This window comes from Orcinus orca, chromosome 16 (assembly GCF_937001465.1).
Source record: "Orcinus orca chromosome 16, mOrcOrc1.1, whole genome shotgun sequence".
Taxonomy (NCBI): Eukaryota; Metazoa; Chordata; class Mammalia; order Artiodactyla; family Delphinidae; genus Orcinus; species Orcinus orca.
The window spans coordinates 81,526,356-81,546,871 of NC_064574.1; the positions used below are offsets into that span (position 1 = coordinate 81,526,356).

The 20,516-nt window shown below is 44.7% G+C and overlaps 1 long non-coding RNA gene and 1 other non-coding gene across 2 annotated transcripts; both read left to right on the plus strand.

The window, feature by feature from the left end:
* The first annotated feature begins 13,905 nt into the window (after positions 1-13,905).
* Positions 13,906-18,601, plus strand: LOC125961433 (uncharacterized). The gene is made up of 2 exons (XR_007472159.1): positions 13,906-14,093; positions 18,245-18,601. It is a non-coding gene; the product is annotated as an uncharacterized LOC125961433 (long non-coding RNA).
* LOC117201013 (U6 spliceosomal RNA) lies at positions 17,108-17,214 on the plus strand. Its single transcript, XR_004482912.1, has one exon. It is a non-coding gene; the product is annotated as a U6 spliceosomal RNA (small nuclear RNA).
* Positions 18,602-20,516: the final 1,915 nt, after the last annotated feature.

Below are 20,516 nucleotides of genomic sequence, written 5' to 3' on the forward strand. Positions count from 1 at the left end.
GTGAAATAATGCATGCTACTTAAAAAAGCTTAATATCATATCATTAACATTGAAAATTTTGCTACACAGAATGGATAAGTATCATTTTAATAGCTGTATAGTATTCCGTCAAGCAGCTGTACCATTAATTATTTAATAATTCCTGTATTTCTAGACATGCTGAATACTTCAAAAGTTTCGCTAGGTTAAGAAATATTTAAATGAAGATCTCTGTGCAGATGTCTTTTGGATTATTTAAATAAGACAAATTCTGACAAGCAAGTTTACTGAGTTAAAAAAATGTATATATATATACATATATATGTATATATATATTACCATTATTTACAATTGCCAAGATATGGAAGCAACCTAAGAGTCCATCAACAGATGAATGGATTACGAAGATGTGGTGTGTGTATACAATGGAATATTACTCAGGCATAAAAAAGAATGAAATTTTTCCATTTGCAACAACGTGGATGGGGTTGGAGGGTATTATGCTAAGTGAAATAGGTCAGACAGAGAAAGACAAATACCGTATGATAGCACTTATATATGGAATAATAAAAATTTTTTTAAAAAGTGACATAGCACTGGTCTTTGAGAAGTTTAAAGTCTGGTGGGGATATTAGATCAATGCATGGGTCACCAAAATACAAAGTAAAATGATGCATATATCCAGAGCCATATAAACACACTTCTCTGTCCTGACTGCAGGTTTCCCAGGGCAGAATTAAGGGATCTGTGGGGCCCCTCTTCCAAGGGTTACTCTCTGGTAGTAGAAAAAGGGGTTGTCTCTTGCATAGCACAGGGAACTCTACTCTGTACTCTGTAATGACCTATATGGGAATAGAATCTAAAAAAGAGTGGATATATGTATATGTATAACAGAATCACTTTGCTGTACACCTGAAACTAACACAACATTGTAAATCAACTATACTCCAATAAAAATTAATTTAAAAAAAAAGAAAAAGGGGTTGTCTCAAGCCTGCTCCAAGGTCAGCTGTGACAAGGTCAGCTGTGACAAGGTCAGCTTCTCCTCCTGCTGCCCCTAAGTGCCACTGCCTGCTGTTGTCTACTCTGAGTCCCCTGGCTTGGAAAGGCCTCTTCTTCAGTTCCTGGACTTCTGAAAGGTCCATAACACAAGATTGTTGTGCACCTGTGCCAGCGAGGCTGTGAGCAGGGCAGGGCGGAGTGGAAGGGGCCGGGCCAGGGAAGGAGCAGTCCCCACGTGAGGACCTTTCTCAGGTCAGCCACCTCTGTGCTGACTGAGGGCCTGGCCCTCACGCCTCCCCGCTCTGTCCCACTGCGTGTGGCCTCTGGCCTTCCCATCTGTCCCCTCTTGCTTCCTGTGGCTCCACAGAGAGACCACCACCGGCAGCCAGCCTGCTATCTGGCCCTCGTCTGCGCATCTGGGTGCAGTGGCTCTGTCCCTGAGCTGGGCTTTCCTCCAGCATGGTCGCCCCCCTCACCTGCTCCATTACCTCTGATATGCTGTGCAAACATATTTCTGGATAAAATGCTGGGAAGAAAAAAGATTGTTGTGCACAATAGATTTAATCCTCAGTTTCTGAATCAATGAGGAAGATGATAACATGCAGACTGGAATCAAACTCAAGGTGAATATTCAACATTTGCAACCACTGCAGCCATCAGGAATTTATACCTGCCCAGATCGCTCATGCTTAGCCCTCCCCCTGCACCCAAGCTCTCTGCTTTACCCAAATCTTCCCTCTCATCTTCTTCCTTCTAGGATTTTAACAATCTCTTGGAGCTTTTATTCTATTGAACATCGATGTCTCTTTATGTACGTCCATCCACCCCACCCCCAAGTGCCCACAGGGGCCAGGCAGCCAGTGGCTGGGATAAATTTAATTGTTACCTGAGCTTGAAGTGGGACTGTGGGTGGCTGTCCATCTGTTGAGCACAGGCCCTGGCCGAGGGAGACACTCACCCTTCAGGCTATTGTTGCCAAACCAGGTGTGGACTCAGAATTTCCAGAAAGGCTAATTCTTCCAAGGAGAAAAGAGAAATGGGATTTTTAGATGAAGTCTCTCAATTTTTACTTGGTACTCAGCAAACAAACGAGGGGCACACTGGCACTGGGCATGCACACAATACACCCCCTCTGAGTTGGGCGCAGAGAGATTTGCAGGTGGCCGTGTGTGCTACCTCTCGTCTAAAGAGCCCCAGGGCGAGGAACCTTCCCTTTCTTATACAATTCCCTTCCAGGCGTTTTCCTAAACAGCGAGCCATCCGCATGTGAAGTGAATGCTGATCCTCCACCAACAATATGGAAGCACTATTGCAATTCCTTCCCTTTAAAAAAATAGTCTTTTGGGGCTTCCCTGGTGGCGCAGTGGTTGAGAGTGCACCTGCCGATGCAGGGGGCACGGGTTCGTGCCCCGGTCCGGGAGGATCCCACGTATCCCTTAGTCTTTTTCTTTGCACTGCACGAGGAAATTGTACATCCTGGAGGTGGGTGGGCCCTCTGGGAGAAGGATGAGGGATGTAGCTGATTGTTTTGTTTTTTTTTAACATCTTTATTGGAGTGTAATTGCTTTACAATGGTGTGTTAGTTTCTGCTGTATAACAAAGTGAATCAGCTATACTATACATATATCCCCATGTCCCCTCCCTCTTGTGTCTCCCTCCCACCCTCCCTATCCCATCCCTCTAGGTGGTCACAAAGCACCCGCTGATCTCCCTGTGCTATTTGGCTGCACTGGGTCTTCGTTGCTGCGCGCGAGCTTCCTCTAGTTGCGGCGAGAGCGAGGGCTACTCTTCATTGCGGTGCGCGGGCTTCTCACTGTGGTGGCTTCTCTTATTGTGGCGCACAGGCTCTAGGTGCACGGGCTTCAGTATTTGTGGCATGTGGGCTCAGTAGTTGTGGCTCGCGGGCCCTAGAGCGTAGGCTCAGTGGTTGTGGTGCACGGGCTTCGTTGCTTCACTGCCTGTGGGATCTTCACGGACCAGGGCTCAAACCCACGTCCCCTGTATTGGCAGGCGGATTCTTAACCACTGCACCACCAGGGAAGTCCTGCAAAGTCCTTCTCACCATGAAAGATAACATATTCACAGGTTTCGGGATTACGGCATAGATTTTTTTTGGGGGGGGGATCGTTCTGCCCACCAAAATTTCCTGGGGGAAGAATTCTTCAAACTCTCCCTGCAGGCTGTCCGTCCAGCTCCCAAGTCCTGGGCACATACGGACCTGCATCCCCAGGCCATTGCTTCACCATCAACTGTCAGCTTGCCATCACCACCTTCAAAGATGTTGCTGCTGCCACTACCCCCAAAGCAAATGACACCAGAATCACCTGCTGGCAAAGCAGTCTGGAAAGTGTAATTTGCACGGTCCTAGCTTCTTCCATAAAGAGTGGGAGCCAGAAGGGAGAGAATCAAGCTGGGAGCTGAGAGCAGACAGGAAGAGTCCACTGCACTCATTCTCACTGTTCATCAAGATTTAACTTCCATGTGGCAGCAGCAACAACAAAACACATTATACTTTCACTTAAGTTGTTGCAATGATTTCTCATACACATGAAATGCTTTTGTGCCTTTCCACAAATCCCCATCAGTCACTTATTCACCATTGGGTGTTAATGTCTTGTTTGGTTCCAATCTCACCTGTATAGTCTGTAACCTAAAATCTAAATTGTAAGTTAACCATTTCTGATGTAAAATTAGTAACACTCTTTATATAAAATAATAGGAGAAACAGAAGAAAAAGGACAGATTAGTGAATACATAAAAATATATAAATACATATATAACTATATACTATAAATAAGGAAGAAAATATTCGTAGTTGCTACAGGTCTTACTTCTGTAACTCACTGCACAGTTGTGTTTGGGGGCTTTTTAATAACCTCTCTAAGCCTTCAGTTCCTTCATATGTAAAATAATGATAATTAATAACTGATCATTATTGATAATGATTGACAAGGGTGATAATGATACTAACCTCATAAAGTCTTTGTGAGCATTAAATGACATAATGTATAAATAATGTATTAAATGCATAGCAAAATGCTTGGTACACAGTTAATACTCAAGACCTGTTACCTATCATTATCATTATTATTGTTATTCTTATCATAATCTGAATCAGAAGAGGAAATAACGGAGCTTACATACACATGGGGGAAAAGACGCAAGTAAATAATCAAGATAGTTTCATAGTGGTGCTGTGAAAAAAACAAAACAATTTTGTGCATACTCACTAAAGGCATCTCTGATGATTTCTTAAGGACAGATTCTAAGAAATGAGATTGCTGGTCCCCCAAATAGTCAGAGGGTCTATATGAAATAGTGCTGGTAGCTCCAAGGTTCTAGACCTGTTGGCAAACAAACTCAGCGAATGAGATCAGGTGGCATCACTCTGAAAGAACTCAAAGGTAAGAGCTGAGAGTACCACTCAGTGTAATGGTTTACCATTACAAAGAGATGCTGTGCTTACGGACTGACAGGCTGCCCTGAACAATAAAAGTTTCTGTAGGGCACTCTGGAAACTGAAGGCTCCCAAGTTTGACTTCCGGGCTGTGAAAGCTGGTGGAGTTGATACTGAAGGGGTGCCTCCCTGAAGGCGTTGGTGACACCAGGCACTAGGGACCCTGGGGGTATTTCATGGTAAGTTCCTCAGCGTTCTCTCTGCAGGGGCTTGTTGAGCCCTGGGTTTATAGTGAGAATCTGTGTTTGATTCAGTCTTGTACCAGGAACATTAAGAAGTTAGAGTCACTATAAACCAAATTTAGCTAGACATCTTTGGGGTCACTGACATAGTGTGATTTCAGACCACAAACCTTGCAGAGGGTGGTCTTGTGGTTGGGAAGTTTCCAAGGCCCGAAGAGCCACATTCCCAGCATCCTCTTCCTTGGTGTGGATCTTATTCTTACTCACCCCTCAACCCCTCAGAGTGTTGTCCTTTGAGGTTCCTAGCTTTAGGCAGAGGCCTCAGGTCCCCAGCTTTGTCTCCCATCGTGTCATGTGTGGCCTGTCAAAACCCACGCTCTGGACACCAGAGGTGAGCAGACACTTCAGGGAAAAGTCTCTCACAGGTATGCTTATCTCTCTGGACTGTCCTTTCTGGCCTCCAGGGAATTCCCTTACTTTCCAACCAGCTCTTTCACATACAGTATTAATAAAAGATGCCTTTTTCATGGAACCCATCATTTTTCGGTATGCTCTATGGGGAGAGTTTCTCTAATCATCTTAGCTGCTCTATGGCCAGAAGTAGAAGTCCAGGAGGATATTATATGTAAGACTTGTAAGTCTGAAAAATTATAGGTGGCATGGCTGGAGTAAAATAGGCTTAATCATTAAATCTTGGAACACTAGAATGAAGACGCTTGTGCAAAGTACAAAGGACACGTACCTGGAGATATTGCTTTGTAGAGAAGATAGTGATTTTGTGGATCTTATTCCTGGGGGACAGGCTGGAAAAACGTGGCCCTCGATGACTGTTTGCTATATAAATGGAAGGCAGGTAAGGGCAGAGTTGGATGGAATTTTTAGTTGGTTGAATAACCAGACCCAAGTTCTATTAACAAATTCATATCAACTTTAAATGGAGTCTCCAGAGACTGCTACCACTGGGCTCCGTACTGCTATTCCCGTTCAACAGGATCCTCTTATATGTGCTTTATATGACCTGTTTCCTCTTTTATCAGTGTCATACTCAAGAATGTTGGTGTCATAAAGTTGGATTAGCGCATGATCCTAAGCTAACGGTGTTAACTAATGTGTTGAAGGTAGAAAAGCAAATTCTGTCCCTCCTCCCCCGACCCCAATCCACAGACAGGGAATGGATGAGTTAAAATATAACAGGGCCAAGTGTTCTGCTTGTAGGGGGAAAAGTCTACAAAACATCCCTGTGGCTACCATCCAAGATGGAACATCAGTCTGGAAAAAACAAGTATAGAAGGCCCAGAAGTGAAAGATGTGGCTTTTTGACAGTAATGTTAGTGAACAAGGCCTGGGTTTCTTTACGGACTGTAAGCTCAAGGTGAGCCAAGGGTGAGTCAATCAAAGTTAAATAAATCTTAGGCTCCGTGAACAGCAGCAGAGAGTCCAATGAAGTGAGAGGCATGTCTTCCTCCACAAGTGGTCAGGCAACTAACTGGTTGCAGGGCTTCATCTCTGGGCACTGGAACTAACCAGAGTGCACGGAGGGGAGAGGTAGCCACATGGGGAAGGAGCAAGGGAAGATCCCTGCTCAGTAAGAAGAGCAGGGTCTGCTTAGGCTGAAGAGGGGGCTTAGCTGGGAGCCTGTGTTAGTCTGCAGTGGCCGCCATAACAATATATTGTCTTAACATCTGGAGGCTTGGTTCCTTCTGAGGCCTCCCTCCTTGGTTTGCAGATGGCCTTCTCCCTGTGTCCTCACTGGTCTTCCCTCTGTGTGTTTGTGTCCTAATCTCCTCTTCTTTTAAGGACACCAGTCCTACTGGATTAGGGCCCGCCCCAGGGACCTCATTTAAATTTTTTTTTAAAAGTTACCATCTTAATCATTATTTTAAAATAAATTTATTTATTTATTTAATTTTGGCTGCATTGGGTCTTCGTTGCGGTGCACGGGCTTCTCACTGCAGTGGCTTCTCCTGTTGAGGAGCACGGGGCTCTAGGTGGACAGGCTTCAGTAGTTGTGGCTCGCAAGCTCTAAAGCACAGGCTCAGTAGTTGTGGCGCATGGGCTTAGTTGCTCCGCGGCATGTGGGATCTTCCCGGACCAGGGCTCGAACCCATGTCCCCTGCATTGGCAGGTGGATTCTTTTTTTATTTTTAAAATTTTTTTGAATTTATTTATTTTTAATTAATTTATTTTTTTTTGGCTGTGTTGGGTCTTCATTGCTGCGTGCGGGCTTTCTCTAGTTGTGGTGAGCGGGGGCTACTCTTCATTGCGGTGTGCGGGCTTCTCATTGCCGTGGCTTCTCTTGTTGCGGACCATGGTCTCTAGGCATGCGGGCTTCAGTAGTTGTGGCTCATGGACTCAGTAGTTGTAGCTTGCGGGCTCTAGAGCACAGGCTCAGTAGTTGTGGTGCACGGGCTTAGTTGCTCCGCGGCATGTGGGATCTTCCCAGACCAGGGCTCGTGTCCCCTGCATTGGCAGGCGGATTCTTAACCACTGCGCCACCAGGGAAGCCCTGGCAGGCAGATTCTTAACCACTGCACCACCAGGAAAGTCCACCTCATTTAAATTTAATTACCTCTTCAAAGACCCTGTCTCCAAATCCAGTCACCTTCTGAGGTACTGGGGGTTAGGACTTCAACACATGCACTTTTGGTGTGGGGACGATGATACATAATTCAACCCATAACAATGACTGACTCTTGTTTCCACATGCAGAAAAGGAAGTAGATTTCTCTTTTGCGATTCCAGCAGACAAAGCAAAGACCACTGTGTAGGAATTATTAGGAAGGCCAATTCTGGCTCAATAGGAAAATCTTTGTAAGAAAGAAGAAAGAGCTTTGCCTTAGGAAGGGATGGTTTCAAAGATGGTCAAAAAGAGGGTGGATAGTCTCTTGTTGGGAAGGCTGTATCTGAGAAAAGGCAGACTGGATGAATCCTCAAGATGCATCTATCAGCCTGAGGTTCTTTGTTGCTGAGTGTACACAACTGCAAAAATATCTCTTGCGTTCCCCTTTAATGACAAAATACCAGACCTGGAGAGTCATCGTTTTGGATTGGGGTACCATTTCTTCTGTACTTAATTTTTTTTAATTGAGGTATAATTGACGTATAACCTTATATTAGTTCCAGGTATACAGCATAATGATTCAATGTTTGTATATATTGCAAAACAATCACCACAATGTCAGGTTAACATCCATCACCACACATAGTTACAAAATTGTTTTATCTTGTGATGAGAACTTTTCAGACCTACTCTCTTAGCAACTTTCAAATATGCAATATGGTATTATTAAATATAGTATTTAATAATATTAAATATATACATTATTATATATTTATATATACAATATATATACAATATATATATTAAATATATACAATATTAAATATATACAATATTAAATATATATATTAAATATATACAGCCATGCTGTACATTGCATCCCCAGGACTTATTTTATAACTGGAAGTTTGTACCTTTTTTTTTTTTTTTTTTTTTTTTGCGGTACGCGGGCCTCTCACTGTTGTGGCCTCTCCCGTTGCAGAGCACAGGCTCCGGACACGCAGGCTCCAGATGCGCAGGCTCAGCGGCCATGGCTCACGGGCCCAGCCGCTCTGCAGCATGTGGGATCTTCCCGGACCGGGGCACGAACCCGTGTCCCCTGCATCGGCAGGCGGATTCTCAACCACTGCGCCACCAGGGAAGCCCGAGTTTGTACCTTTTGACTCTTTTCACCACTAACCCTGACCCTCCAGCCTCTGGCAGCCACCAATCTGTTCTCTGTATCTACGAGCTTGGCTTTTTTTTTTAGATTCCACATATAAGTGAGATTGTATGGTTTTTGTCTTTCTCTGTCTGACTTATCACTTAGCGTAATGCCCTCCAGGTCCACCCATGTTACTGCAAATGGCAAGATTTCATTCTCTTTTATGATTGAATAATATTGAAGTACACACACACACACACTTCTTTTTAAAATAAATTTATTTATTATTTTATTATTATTATTTTTAAATCAACAAGTATTTATAGCCTCTTACAATTTCTATGTGGGTTAACTGGACCCAACAGTGCAATTCTATACCATGTGTCAGGGCTGCAGTCTTCTGAAGACTCAACCCGGCTGGAATAGCCACGATGGCTGGCTCTTGGGGCGGGCAGTTGGTGCTGCTTGTCGTCTGGGAACTCAGCTGGGGCTGTTGATTGAAGGCCTTGATTGTTCTCCACACAGCTTCTCCATGTGGCTTGGGTTCCAAGAAGGAATACTCTAAGCGTGCTTCTACATGATAGAAGTCACCTTTCTTCTCTTGCAGTACTAGCAAGCAATTCAAAGTTCAAACCTCAGAGGATAAGGGCTGGAAAAGTAATTTCCTCTCCTATCTGCTTGAAGTCAATCTCCTGGTGGTCTCATTTCCTATATGAACCACCACTTGTAATCTTGGTGACTGAAATAGTAACCTACCACTTTCAGGGGACACACTCAGAGACCTCACCTAGACAAGCAATTCAGAGTTGAGCTGACAATGCCAATAGTCATTCTAGGGATATGCACTTATATATATAGATTGCAAAGGGGTGGGGTAGGGTGGTGGTACGTTTCATTGGAGCCTCATGACAACCACTATCTTACTGTTGTAAGAGAACACTGCAAATGGGCTACATATTTATACACTACTAAGAACGAAATAGACATGGGAAAATAAGAAAAAACAAATCAACCAATCTAGTATATGTCCATGTCAACTACGCTAAATACTTCATTAATATTTTATGTCTTTTTAAAAATTTTATTTTTTTACAGCAGGCTCTTATTCGTTATCTATTTTATCCATATTAGTGTATACATGTCAATCCCAATCTCCCAATTCATCACAACACCACCACCACCACCACCCCCCGCCGCTTTCCCCCCTTGGTGTCCATACGTTTGTTCTCTACATCTGTGTCTCTATTTCTGCCCTGCAAACCGGTTCATCTGTACCATTTTTCTATTTATTTATTTATTTAGGCCGCATTGGGTCTTCATTGCTGCGCACAGGCTTTCTTTAGTTGCAGTGAGCGAGGGCTACTCTTCATTGCGGTGTGCGGGCTTCTCATTGCGGTGGCTTCTCTTGTTGCGGAGCATGGGCTCTATGTGCGTGGCTTCAGTAGTTGTGGCACGTGGGCTCAGTAGTTGTGGCTCACGGGCTTAGTTGCTCCGTGGCATGGGAGATCTTCCTGGACCAGGGCTCTATCCCGTGTCCCCTGCATTGGCAGGCGGATTCCTAAACACTGTGCCACCAGGGAAGTCCGATACCACATTTTCTTTATCCACTTACCCATTGATGGACACTTAGGTTGTTTCTATATCTTGGCTATTGTAAATAATGCTGCAATAGACATGGGGTGCATATATTTTTGAGTTAGTCTTAAGTTTTAAATGCAGAAATGAGAAGGAACAGTGGCTGGACTGCAGTGAGGTGACCCAGAGGAGGAGGAAGTGAAGTCCTGCTTGGTTCTGCCCAGCTGGGACCACTGGTGGTCCTTTCATAGGTGAGCTGCCCCCTTGTTTGCAGGCCCATTCATATCAGGGGAAGATGTGAGGAGACCCAGCTGACCCTTAGGTTTCAGCACAAGGTCACTCTGGTTGCTCTTGGGCACCAGTTCTATGACCTGAATTTCTGTTTTGTTCCAAAGACCAGGTCTCCTTGAATCTGAGTTCCCATGTCTGGAATCCTGACTTGTCCCTGTGCCTGAAGTCCTGGTTTAGGATTTATCTAGAACTCTGGTGCATTTAGGGCTGGCACAGGGCTTTGCATGCCCCTCTATGAAATTCTAGGACTCAACTTTAGGACATGTTCCTAGGACTTCTCTGATCGTCAGAGTTTCAATCACAGGCAAGCCGGGAGTCACCTCTCACGATGCCTCCCCCAAATTGCCTTCGGTATAATGCCAAACCTATAGGTGATAGAACACAGGGCGTGTCTGAGTCGGGATAGAACCCAGAGAGCAGCTGAACTAACCCAGAGCTTCCTCTAAACATCTGTGTAGTTTATAAAGGAAAAGGACTGTCACTGCTGCAAGGAGCCGGCAGGGTAGAAGCAAGGTGTGGATGTGCAAACACACCCAGGCAGCACGGGGTGGCTGGCCATGGGGTGAACTGTCATTCATGGCCACCTGACCCTTAAAGTTGCTGGTTTCAGGAGTCACATTTTAACAATCGATGACAGGCTCTGAATGTTGAGAGAGAAGAAAGAGACAGGAGAAGAAAGAGAAAAAAGAAGAAAGCTATTTAGAATTTTTGGAGGAAAGGAAGTGAGATCTTCACATTAGGAAGGATGCTTGAAAGCGTATAAGGAGCAATTTATCAGGAAGGTAGTGAAGATCTTAACGTAGGTCGGTTAAAAGAAAAATGGCGGCCGAGCTCAGGTGCATTGAAGGCAAAGACAAAAAACAACAACAACAACTCACAAACAACCAGTGTTAGAGGGACTCCCCTGGTGGTCCAGTGGTTAAGACTGCACACTCCCGACGCAGAGGGCCTGGGTTCGATCCCTGATCAGGGAACTAGATCCCACAGGCCGCAACTAAGACCCGGCACAGCCAAATAAATAAATACACAAATAAATAAATATTAAAAAAATATATAACAACCCAGTATTGGTAGTTTAGGCAGGGGATGAATAGAGATCCAGCAGGGAGGAGAAGCTAACTCTTAAATGTGAGTCTGTATGAATGTTTGTCTATATGCACGTAGGCAAATGGACCTTGCAAGCTGTAAGACATGGTAGCACATTAGTTGTCACAGGAAAGTGGTCCCTGAAGGATGGATTGGTGAGAAAAGAGGGGAGACAGGATTTGACAGCGACGGGAAAGACCAGGAAGTGAGGCCGGCCAGGTGCTGAGTCAGGTGCTGGAGCTGGGCTAAGTGGGGACGGGAGCAGAGCTGAGAAGTTCCAGCTGACCTCACAAGTCAAAGCAATTTGGATGGAGCAGGGCAGCTGGACTTGAGGGACAGAGATGGAACTCAGGTAACAGCTTCAGGTAGACACGCACAGGTTCGAATGCATGGGGACAAGCCCAAGAGGAGACAGGGAGAAATGAACTTGGAGGAAAGCTTTGGTGGTCCTACAGCACGTTCCCCCGCCGCCATGATTCCGCTGGTGGTAGAAGAGTGTGTATGTTCTGTGTCGTCTCACCTGGCTGGTCCACATAAGGCTCTGTCTGGTGCCCAGGGAATGCCCCATTGGCGGTACCCATGGACAGACCCCGTGGTCCAGGCACAGCACCCTGCAGCTCACACCGCCTTTGCTTTCTGCTAGGTCCCTGAGATGCAAGGCTCTCTCCCAGGAGCCACTGGAAGGACGTAACATATCGGAACAAGGTCTCCGCACACCTTACTTTACAGCCAAGTGGGAGGCAGGGGACGGAGTAGAAAAAGCTCATAACCTGCCGTCACTGGGCCTCTGCCTCTTGTTGGGTGTGTGGTTTCATGCCAGTGACTTGACTCTCTAAGTGTCAGCTCCTCATTGGTAAAACAGGGATGACTTTGGCCGCAGCTACCCACCTCCTTGCTGTCTTGAGGGTCACGTGAAACGGTGGAAATGACAATGCTTTGTCAACCGTACCTTGTGTGTGAAACATCACCATTCCTTGAGTGCTGAAAATGGCATTTCTCCCCACTTTGAAAGGTCCTAGATGATTTATTTGGTGTGGGTATGAATTAAAGGGGAAAATAATTAGCACTGTTTTGAGAATTTTTTCCAAATCCGCCAGATGCACTCTCAAAGAAGAGACGAGAGCGTCTCCAAAAGACTGTTGTCAGGGGCCTGCCTTCCCCAAGGCCCTGGAACACAGACGGGGCCTGACCTGCGAAGGTCCCCCGCCCGCTTCCCCGCTCAGCCAGAGAACAGCCAGACGGCACTGCCACCTCCCTCCCTGTGCAAACAGCTCTCACCCAGCCGAGTAAACAGGCCTCCTGGGTAGCAGCGCCTCTGTGCTGCTTCTGTGTGATGAACCCCAGGAAATGAGGAGCCTTGGGCTCTGGACTTGGGTCCTGTTTTCAATCCGGGCCCCCGGGCAACGGGGTCATCTGTCTTGGCTCTCCTTCTCTCTTTCTGTAAACAGGGCTGGGGGCCCCTGTGGTTTGAGTACAGCCAGGCCCGTGCTCTCACTCCTCCCTGTGTAAACACATTACAAAGAATCTTTGTAACTGTCCAGAGGAAGGGAGGTTGAATCAGGAAGCGGGTGGTGGTAGAGATGGGGGTGGCTGCAGGGAGGGGGGAGAGGGGAGGTGGCGAAGAGGTGATGCCCATCAATACTCCCTGTGCCGTGTGATGCAGAGAGGTCTGCTTTGCCCAGTGTCTGGCCATGGGAGGAGTGGGTCTGTCTCCTGCAGCAGAAACCAAGCGGGCTGTGAGAAAAGGGGGGCAACAGACCTGATATCCTTCATCCCTGACAACTTCCCTACTGTAGAATTTCAGGTGTGGTAAGAAAAAGAACTAAAACCTCCTCTTCCAGCAGTGCAGTGTAGAAGAAAGAATATCAGCTGGAGAGTCGAGAAAACAAACTCTATTCCTGCCTCCACCCTTAATGAGCTGTGTGCCTTTTGGATGGTGCCTTAACCTCTCTGAGTTTCCTTGTCCAGATAAATTAAAACTATACTCTCTGCCATTTGTTGAGCCCCTTTGATGTGATGGGGACTTTAGGGGGTATGTTATTTTATTAATCCACACAACTACCCAATGAGGTAGGGAATGATTATCCCCATTTTAGAGATAAAGAAATTGAGGCTTAGCAGGTAGACCTGATTTGCCCCCAAAATGCACATTAAGAATCAGAAGATTGGGACTGACATAAACACACTGCTATATATAAAATAGATAACTAATAAGGACCTACTGTAGAGCACAGGGAACCCTACTCAATACTCTGTAATGACCTACATGGGAAAAGAATCTAAAAAAGAGTGGATTTATGTGTATGTATAACTGATTCACTTTGCTGCACACCTGAAACTAACACAGCCTTGTAAATCAACTACACTCCAATAAAAATTAACTGAAAAATAAAAAGAAGTGGCAGAAGCAGCTCTTCTCTCTGCCAAACCCCCATTTTGCCCCCACAACTGAGGATTTCTTTCCTTGACAACTTGGAAGCTGAGCTAAGAAGGTCCTGGCCTACGGGAAACAATCTTTCTTGCCGGAGACAGAGGTTCTGACTCATAAGCTCAAGGCCTGGGAGTCAGGGCTCTGTCTCAGGGGCCCCACCCTCCCCAGACATCTCCTCTCACTGCATTCCTGTATCACCTTGGGTAAAATCCAGGGAAAGAGAACAATCAGCGACTTGTTCCACCCGGGGTAGAACTTGGCAGGAACTCTCGGAATCGCTGTCACCACCTTTTCCACTCCAAGGCAGTTCATAAATGTCTACATTTCCATGGTACGTCTTGGAGGCTGCACGAGGGAGAGAGAACCGGTAACCCTCATACCTACAGGTAAAAATCAGCGCTGGGAGCATTGCTAAGGGAAGGAGTAAGAGAGGTTCAGAGGCCTTTGACAATAAACCCTCGACCACGATGTTCCAGGACTGGGATGGGCAAACTTCCACCACTGGGCCAACTGCAGCTTGATACATTTTTTGTAGAGCTAGCGACCTAAGAATTTTATGTTTTTATTTTTATTTTTTTAAATTTTATTGGAGTATAGTTGATTTGCAATGTTGTATTAGTTTCAGGTGTACAGCAAAGTGATTCAGTTATACATATGCATACAGTCATTCTTTTTCAGATTCTTTTCCCATATACGTTATTACAGAACATTGAGTAGGGTTCCCTGTGCTGTACAGTAGGTCCTTGTTGGTTATCTATTTTATATATAGAATTTTATGTTTTTAAATGCTTGGGAAAAAAATCAAAAGAATCATTGTTCATGACATGTGAAAATTATATTAAATTCAAATTTCAGCCCATAAATAAAGCGACTTTGGAAGGTAGCCACTCTTCTTCGTTTACACAGTTGCCTTTGCGCTAGGATGGCAGAGTTGAAGAGTTGTAACATCGACCACGTGGCCTGCAAAGCCTAAAATATTTGCTGTCTGGCCCTTTACAGAAGAAGTTTGCCATCTCCTGTCCTAGGAAAAACTATGTGCCTGGGACAGGGGCTTGGGGGGAGGGTCTCACCATTCAGGAGGTAGATATTTATTTAACCCCTTGTTTTTAGTACAGCACCCACACCTCAGCTGCGCCTGGTGGCCTCGATCCAGCTGGGTCTAGTTGGTAGCCTGAGGGGTGCAGGCTCCCAGACCCACAGTGGATGAGTGGCCTTGTCCTTCACCCCCTGCCCTTCAAGGGTCAGGTCCTTTCCTCCCCGGGCATCTGGAGTACTGGCAGCCAGGCTTGGACTCCTCAGGAGGGAGACTAGAGGGTTTTCCCCCGGAGAAACTGACCAAGAGACGAGATCTAGATGCTGACAGTTGGGAGTTGAGGGAAGCTCGTGGTGGACAAGCCCTGCCCACAGCCAGGACCTTCCAGAGTCCCACGATGACATGTGAGTGGACGGCCAACACATGTGAGCAAAGCCCCCATCTTTACGTCTGGTGAGGTGGAGAATTTCAGGGCTGATCAAGGAAGAGATGGGACCATGATGTGTCAGGATCACAGAACAGGCCTACTGGGTTGGGACTGCATGAAAAGGACCTTACAGACAGCTGCAGGAGACCTTACAGGGGCAGCTGTGGCACCCAGAGCGGGAACAGGGCAAGGGAACTCCCAGGAGAGAGTGGAATCACAGAGGGGACTTTTGTGTCTCCGTGGCATCACTCAGCAGTGCGGTGGGGAGTTTCCAGGTCAGAGACCCCTGAAGGGCAAGAGCAGATTTGGGGTCTTTCATGGCCCCAGGGTTTGTCTTATCTAAGGTAAGCTGATGCTGGGTGCAGTTTTGCAAAGCGGGCAGGCTCAGGTGGCTAAAAATACCCTTCTTTGGGCTATATTTAAAGCAATCGGATGTGTGAGGATTTGAATTTAGCACTGGTGGGCTTGGAGCCTGCTGTGAAGAAGTAAAAAACACTGAGGTCATCTCTAGCCCATGAAATAACAGCAGCCACAACAAGAGAAAGACCAGGAAACCATGGCAATGGAGGGAGCAGGAGAAAATCGTGAACAAGAACCTCTGCTGTTAACATCCTCAGAGATATGAGAGGAAATTGCAGGGTGCTCTATAAAAGGAACACTCAGAAAACAAAAGGAGTATCTTTGAAATGGAAATTATTGCAGCAAAAATGGAAACTTCAACAGAAGAGAAGGTTAAGGAAATAGGACAGCAAATAGAACAAAAAAGACAAAGAAATTTAAAAAAATGAGTGGAAAATGAAAATGAGAGAAGCAACCCAGGAGGTCCCACATCTGACTTTTAGGAATTTTGCAAGGAGAGAACAGAGAAAATGAAGTGGGGGAAATTATAAGTAAAAGAATTTAAGATAATTTCTCAGAAATAGAGAACATGCACAGCCCACTGAATACTCAGCAAAATGAGTGGGAAAGAAACAAACCATAGATGTGAAATTTTTGAGCCTAAAGATTTCCAGAAATCGAAACGAGTTCTCATATAAAGGACGAAGAATCAGAATGTTCCTGGGTGGCTTAATCGCAGTATTAGAAGTTAGGAGACAAAATTCCATGGGAAAATAATTTCCAAACTAGAATTTTATGCCCAAACTAAAAAAAAGAGTTTTTTTAAAGGAGAGCAAAAAGACATTTTCAGATATGCAAGGTCTCAAAATATGAACTCCAACAGGCACTCTATCTCAGGATGCTTCTAGAAGGGTACACTTCACCAAAAGGAGGAATAATCAGGAGAGAAAGGGGATCCGGAAGCAGGAAATCCAACATATGGGGGGTGGGGATGGTCCCAAGGTGACACCGACGCGGGACTGAGAAGCAGCCGGGCATTTCTGGGGCAGGAAGTGAGAGCTCCAGAATTTTTCTATAGAGTAAAATACATGCCTGTATTCAGGTGATAAATTGAACAGTTCTCAAAACCGAAAGAAAACATTTTAGCCCCAGTGGAAAAGGACTCCTTGCATTTCTTAAACAAAGAAAAACTTCTTTTTGCTGTTGTTGTTTAGCAGTTTTCAAAAAAACCAATCAAGTCCTTCTGTTTTTCCATGTCGGTTGTCATTTGTGCATCTATATGATAATATGAAGAAGACAAAATTTGGGGTAAAGAATATTCCAGCATCTCTGGCTATCTCCAGAACACAAGATCATACTACGCTCTTGTCTTAAACACTTCAGTTTTCCTTTTGAATATTGCGCAGCCAAACTCTCCCTAATGCATAGAGCCCATGGGTTTTCCAGATGGCTTGGGGCCTGTTCTAGTGTGAGCACAGTAAGAGCCTATATCTGGAGAGTTTTAGTGAAAAGAGCCTGAGCTTTGAACCTGAACAGACTAGCCTCTGCCACTCTGCAGCTGATGCATTTTGGCAACTGTTCTGACTTTTAAAAATGATCCTGTGCTTGCTTCGGCAGCACATATACTTAAATTGGAACGATTCAGAGAAGATTAGCATGGCCCCTGAGCAAGGATGACATGCAAATTCGTGAAGTGTTCCATAGTTTTTGTGTCACATGGGATAAAGTAAATGAATGATTATATTGATTTCTTTGAGAACTGAGATTTTCAGCGTGAGACAAAGAAAACACATATATAAGATCGATGCAGTTAAACAAAAACTTTATAGTCTTCAAGAAAAAAAAAAGATCCTATCATGGCTACAAAGCATCTAGTACCATGGGTGGTTCCTAGAGACGCTTAATGCCTTGTGGTTGTGACATGTGTTAATGTTCTGTAGTTTCCACAGTGCTTTCATCTGTCCTTTCTCATCGACTCATTGAGGTGGGAGGCGAGGTGGGAGGGCGAGTTTGAAGTCTCCACTTAAAAACAGACAAAACCAAGGCTCAGCACAGTCTAGTCCTCTGGGATGGACCCTTTGGTGGCGTAGCGTTTCTCGTCACTGGGCAACGCTCTACCACAGATAGAGCCATTGAGAAGGGGACTTCCTTGAAAGAGATTCATCCCTGCTGTGGTTTTACTTCCCATCCTACCCTCCTAGCAGCAGGACCACGTGGTTGAGAACAGACTGTGATTACAGACCTGCTCCCAGAAAGAGGGTGTTTTGACATGCCAAGTGGGACCAGGAGGGATAAGTGATGACAGGACAGAGTGGATCCAGAAAATAATGTTTTCCTATCCATTGCCTAAAGGAAATTGGAAAACAAGTGTGTACGAATCACTTAACTCCTGTAAATAAGTTTACTACATAGATGGGATAAGAAATATCATGGCAATCTACAGAAATAATAAGGACAAAGCCCCAAGCAAAGGATAGAGCTTTTATTCTTAAGCAGGTTTAGAGTTCCTCTTTGAACATAACTAAGTAAACATTTGTGTTAAACCATGTCTTTAAAATGGTGAATGGGAAGGATTGTGCCAAGAATGCCATTTTAAACAAATTCAGACTTCTCGAGTCATTTAGAAATAAAAAGCTTCAGACTATTATAATAACTGCCATGAGAGTAGGATTCATATTTAATTGTCTGCGCAAATTATCTGTGTATATGAGACTTCTGTTTACTTTTTCTTTTAAAAGAAATGTACAGGACTTCCCTGGTGGCGCAGTGGTTAAGAATCCGCCTGCCAAAGCAGGGGACACGGGTTCGAGCCCTGGTCCGGGAAGATCCCACATGTCACGGAGCACCTAAGCCCATGAGCCACAACTACTGAGCCCGTGCGCCACAACGACTGAAGCCCGCATGCCTAGAGCCCGTGCTCCGCAACAAGAGAAGCCACCGCAATGAGAAGCCCGCACACCGCAACGAAGAGGAGTCCCCGCTCGCCGCAACTAGAGAAAGCCTGCGTGCAGCAACGAAGACCCAACGCGGCCATAAATAAATAAATAAATAAGCAAATAAATAAATAAAAATAATAAAAAGAAATGTGCAGTGGAGCTAAGAAAGTTACATTAGACCGTTTTGTAGGGCAAAGAACCCTGAGGGCGTCATTGTGTAAAGGATATTCATAATGTTGACCAAGTCAGAGAAAAATGAGTTAAATCATACACACACAGGCAGGTGTCATAAATTTTAGAAAGATTTCCATGCAGAATGATTAAAAGTGTTATTTCTGAAAATATTAGCAAAAGGTCAATAAATGTGGATTGAATGCAGAAAAATTATTTACAACAATAAATAAATATCCGAAGACTAAAACACTAACATGTAAATGGTTATCTCTAACATATAACAATATATTCCAATAGTCCCGTTATAGACTGGCTTTTGGGAATTTGGAGCTTATTTTCCCAAATAAGTAGTGCTGTAGACATCAGTTATGCTCTCACAAAAGTTTAGGTAAAACATCATGTAGATAAAACCCTGTGTACCTGCAGTGAAAATCAGTAGGAATCCTAGCATAGAAGTACAAAAGGAAAACAATAAAATTGGGTTGGAAATGCTACATTGGTTTGCATGCTAGTTTTCGAGGATTAGAGAACTACTGAAAAAAGAGATTACTTCTGGGGGGATTCTGAGTGAGGTATCTGGGCTTTCAAATAACTGAAGTGCTGGTGGCACCCATGTGATTTCACTTTAATACTTATGGCCTTCTCTTTTCTTGATACACTTATATCTCTGGATTATTGTGAGTCAAATCAGCAGTGATTATTGTCATTTTTAAGTTCACAAATGGTATGAAGAGGGTGAGGGGATAAAGGACAGTGTTGCTTTTTTTTTTTTTAACTGAGGTATAATTGATTTACAATGTTGTGGTAAGGACAGTGTGTCTTTTAAGGTAAAAGGCAAATGATGAAAGATAGGGGCCTGTTGCAGGGACGTAAAGAGGGAGCTTGTGCAGCCCTGTGAAAGGATGTGAGATGGCATAACTTAATGGTAAGCAGTGAGGGGCAGGAAAAGGCAGTGAGTCATGGTTGCCCTGAGATGCCTCATCACACGTGTCCGTCCGCCTTAACTCCTGGGTTCTGGTCAGCGTCTTCAGGGGTGGTGGATTCTAGGGGTGGGGTGGCGTGGGGGAGGGTGGAGCAAGAAGGAGGTAGGGTGCATCCGGCCACTGTACATACAGAACATCTGTAAACGGAACCCTCGTAACTTGAGGACTACCTGTATCGTGTATATTTCAATCTCATCCACGCCACCCCATTTTTCCCCCCACATGCTTTCCCAATTTCTGATAATTGTGAGTCTCTGCAATAGAACCATAATTATTATCCATCACATCCCCTCCTGAGAAATTAAGAAAAATGTAGCTTGAGGCATTACAAAAGGACCAGAAGAAAACAGTGACCAGATAGTCTGTTTACCTAGACTCCGTGTTTCTGGAATGTGAGTAAGCTCATGCACACTCGGTAAACAGGGGAACCGTATTAGTATAAAGTGAAGCCCTATTGTTTCATATACAAGTTTTCTCCGTTTACTGTTTTGAGCTGCTAAAGCACCGGCGCCTGCAAGCAAAGCACACCAATGAAGCTGAACTCAGCAAGGTGCGAGGCAATCCAGAACAGTACTCGCCCCTTCTTTCCCCGTAAGCTCCAGTGGCCACATGCTCTATTTTGGAAAGGCTTATGCACACTTGTCCCTAATCTTTGTGTATTAGCCCATGTCTCCCTAACTCTATAGCCTCAAGCTTTCCTCACAGCCCTTCCATCAAGCTACCTTCCCCTTTTATTTAAAAAAATTACCCCGGTTTTACTGAGATAGAATTGACATATAGTATTGTATTAGTTTCAGGTGTACAACACGATTGATAATATGTATATATTGTGAAATGACCACCACAATTACTTAACACCATCACCTCACATAGTTAACAATTTTTTTTCTTGTGATGCAGGCTTTTAAGATCCACTC